The following is a 3,995-nucleotide window of genomic DNA, read 5'->3' as shown; positions in this document are numbered from 1 at the left end:
GCAAAAGGAACCACTTCTATTGGGAGTTGGTTACTCTGACTAATGATTTTGAAAGCATTTGTCGTAGGAGTAAGTCTTTGTGGGAGCGAATATTAGTAGAATTTCCTTGATTTATTTGTATTGAGAGATCGGAAAGGTTTTGGCACATCTAGTTTTCACTAGTTGAAAAAGCAGTTTGGGTTTTAGTCAGCATTTCAGGAGAAGTTAGAGGCAGAGACTAAGGCTCAAATCATCTGCATATTGAATGATTTCGCATCAGGGAATAGCAGTGTGAAAGTTATTGGATAAAGATGTTAAAAGCATAGGTCTGAGGATAGACCCTGTAGGCATGCCGGTTAGGGTAGAAGTGGTAAGAAGGTGGAGGAATTGGAGTTCTTCCATTTAACTGCCTTTTGATTTATATCTGATTGGTAACTACAGACAAACTGCAAAGATGAAAAAGTGTTTGGTGAGAGATGTGGGTGTGAGAGTATTTATAGAGAAGGTGTTTATGGGAAACAGTATGGAAGGCTTTAGAGAGATCAAGCAGAACAGTAGATACTAAATGTCCTGAATCTCAGGCTTGATTGACAGTGGCTGAATAGAGGTTCTAGTTGGCCTGACATGTCATGTATCAAACTATTTAGTTGGCATCCCTGGATGTTATCAGGGGCCCATTGCTGTAGTGTGTTCAGCTCTGAAGAGGGCAGTGAGGACCTGATTACTAACAGTAGGGGGATAAGTGGTAGAGGGTATTTCCTGTGGAGTAACTAGTCATCTTCGAGTCATATGGACTCTGTCTTCTACTTGTACCGTAATACTGTTGTGTAACACTTTTTAGTAAAGTTACTGTCCTCTTCTGTTTTATCTTGGAGTATGGTAATTACTTTAGCCATTTGAATGTTTCTATCAAGGCTTTTCTGTCTGCACGATAAGGTTGAGAGGTATGCCTTCAGTTCATAGGTTCGTAGGTAGGTACTAGGTTATCGGGCCTAGGGCCAATACAAGCCTAGCCATAATGATTCCATGGCTATTGCTTACCACAAATATTTACTTTCCTGGACGCTTGTCTAGCAGGGCTAATGATGTGATCCTCAGGGTGAATTTCCTATCTCCCATACAATCGTCAAGGTTCCTCTTGAAGACATGTATGGGCAACCTATTCCAAAGTATGGAGTCTGTGGGTCAGGAACCCATCCCTCCGGCATGTTATATTGATTGTGATGACAAGGTTAAGATACCTGGAGCATGTGGCTCAGAGGGATTGGGATTAGCATGTCCAACAACTCTGGATTTGACATGGCCTTGTATGTTAGGCATAGATCACTTATGAGTAAGCGATATGAGACAGAGTATAGCTGGAGTTTCTTTAGACGGTCAGCATAAGGCATCTGCTTTAGGCCTGTGATTCTTTTTGTGAGGTATTTCTACAGCCTTTCTAGTTGTTGCAGATGTCTTGTGAGGCAGATACCAAACAGGGAATTGTATTCTATAATGGGTCTAATGAGGGATGAGTACACAGGGACAATGACCTCCTTTTTTCTAGATGAAAATCTCTTAGTGATGAGGTGTGCCACGTAGAAGGATTTTCTAACTGTTGTGGCTATGTGGTTATCAAAGGTGAGACCACTGTCCACCTGTGTCCTTAGGTCTCTTATAACACTTTCAGTGTTTAGTGTACTGCCACCTATGTGGTAGTTTGCAGGTTCATGTTTTTTCCCAAAGGGGAGAACTATACATTTTTTGGCATTTATCCTGAGTCCATGGCTCTAGCACCAGGCATCTGTTTCGGTAAGGCCCTTTTATAGTATATCCACATCATTTGGGGATTCAGTAATGGCTTCCAGCTTGCAGTCATTTGCGAACTTTGTAAGCCAGAGTCCCTTAGTGTTGGCCTGTACTTAGAGAAGTAGATGCCAAACAAGAGTGGTCCCAGGACAGAACCCTGTGGTACAACACTTGTCACTTGTCTGGAGATGGATTTGGATTTGGCTACTTTTCCAGTGTGTGTTCTGTCAGTAAGCCAGTTTGCAACCTATCGAGTGATGTAGGGCTTAATGCCCAGCTTAGTAGATTTAGCTATGATTCCAAAGTGGGAGATAGTGTTGAAAGCCTTGTCGAGGTCCAGGTAGGCTGTATGAACCACCTTACCCTCGTCCGTGGCTCTGGAGACTGATTTGAAGAAGTCGATCAGGATCAGGAGGCAAGATCGTCCCTTCACAAACCCAATGTCTTTGTTTATAAGTTCCATGATAATACGTTCCATGGCCTTGCAGATCAGGCTCGTCAGAATGATGGGACGGTAGTTCCCGGGATCCAAAATGGATTCCCCCTTGTGGAGTGGGATGACTGTAGCTGTGCGCCACTCTGAGGGCACGAAGCCTGAGGTGAGTTATAACTGAAATGTCATGAAATCACAAGAAAGTAACGGCTTTTATTCAATGTATATTCTTATAGACTAGACAGACTTTTTGTGCCTAATTATCACTAGCCAGTACAAATTTATACATACATAAATAAGTAGAGAGACATACATATTCCATGTGAAATTTCAGTTTCATTTATTTTACACAAAGTAAACAAGCAAGCAGACACACATTCCATGTGAAGTCATAGTTTTATTTATTTGACTGTTTCATAACTATCATATGTAGACAGAGGCATATATTTTCGATGTAGCAGGTCAAAAATGAAACAATCTAAATTACAAGTGAAATCAAGTTTGATATTTTGTTGCAAAAAGAAAAACTGCTGATGAATCACTACACTGAAAACCTCTATAATAGACTCACTAGTTCAAGCAGCACCATTGCACATAAAACTAACAAACAGTAGAGATACTTATATACTTAACATAGCCACTCTATTAAACAGCTTATTTATATTTAAACATTTTACATATGTACATACATACACATTTCAGGCCTGAGCAAAATGCCATTCTTGCCTGCAAATTGTAGTTCTATTTTGACCTAATTTCCATTTTTTATGTTCGTTCAACTATCATCTTGCTTGAATTCTGCTTCTGCATTTCACCCAACTGTTTGACATTCCTTATGAAAGTGGTACGATTCTTTATTCTATTTACAATTTTAGGTTTATCTCTTGCACCATGGAGCTCAGGTTGTAACTCAAAAGGGTCTGTCAGCCTCCCATTTACATGGTTATCAAGCTGCAATTAATAAGTACACAAACAATTAAACAAACAGTTAAATAAAGAAATAAGGGGGAAAAATAAATTATTTCAAAATGAGGTTAAGTTTAGTTCAAGGTACCTTGGAGAGTACAGCACACATCTGTTTGTTGTTTTCATTACATGCTGAAGTAAACAATTAAATGTTTGTTTACAGGTACCTTGTTATGCAAGTATATAGTTGGTACTCTTACAGGACATAAAACACAGTAGAGGGTATTCTAAAAGGAAAAATAGCACAGTGTGTAAAGCTAAACTATGCAGTCAGTGTTGGCATGCAGGGTATTTGCAATTCAAAGATATCTGTATCACAATCATTGTAGTATGATAATTGTTGTGGTCAGTACTATATATTAATGACCATATAATGACATTCAAATGAGATGGCTTATAGAAATACATTCATCAATAAACTGTTTCTGTCTGCATGTATATTCTATATGCAGCATGCACATTGGTAAGTGTGTGTATATATATATATATATATATATATATATATATATATATATATATATAAAAAATATGTTGATAAGTTCATAGGTATGTACTAGGCATGCAGTTCAAAAGACCATTAATAAGCATAGCCAGCTAAGCCCAAGCACTGTTGAGTGAGTTAAACTTCATGGTCAAGAAGCACCATACTATATACCCCAAAGAGAATTTATGATTTCCAGGCTATTCATTCAGAATATTAATGAATATAGACCATGTCTAGGATTGCTTGACATGCATAGGAAGTTGATTCAATAAGTAAAGGATTCCTTGAGATATAAATCTGTTGTGCCAGCCATGTTCCATTTCTGTGTCTATAACAGATTACAGC

General features: G+C 38.5%; 1 long non-coding RNA gene across 1 annotated transcript; it reads right to left on the bottom strand.

The window, feature by feature from the left end:
• Positions 1-3,075: 3,075 nt before the first annotated feature.
• LOC122812769 lies at positions 3,076-3,545 on the bottom strand. The gene is made up of 2 exons (XR_006366551.1): positions 3,255-3,545; positions 3,076-3,151 (listed from the first exon to the last, which is right to left on the bottom strand). It is a non-coding gene; the product is annotated as an uncharacterized LOC122812769 (long non-coding RNA).
• Positions 3,546-3,995: the final 450 nt, after the last annotated feature.

This window comes from Protopterus annectens, chromosome 10.part0, assembly GCF_019279795.1.
Source record: "Protopterus annectens isolate FY-2018-M chromosome 10.part0, PAN1.0, whole genome shotgun sequence".
NCBI classification, from domain to species: Eukaryota; Metazoa; Chordata; order Ceratodontiformes; family Protopteridae; genus Protopterus; species Protopterus annectens.
Note: the sequence above shows the minus strand (reverse complement) of the source record. Positions and strands in the feature narration are given on the sequence as shown.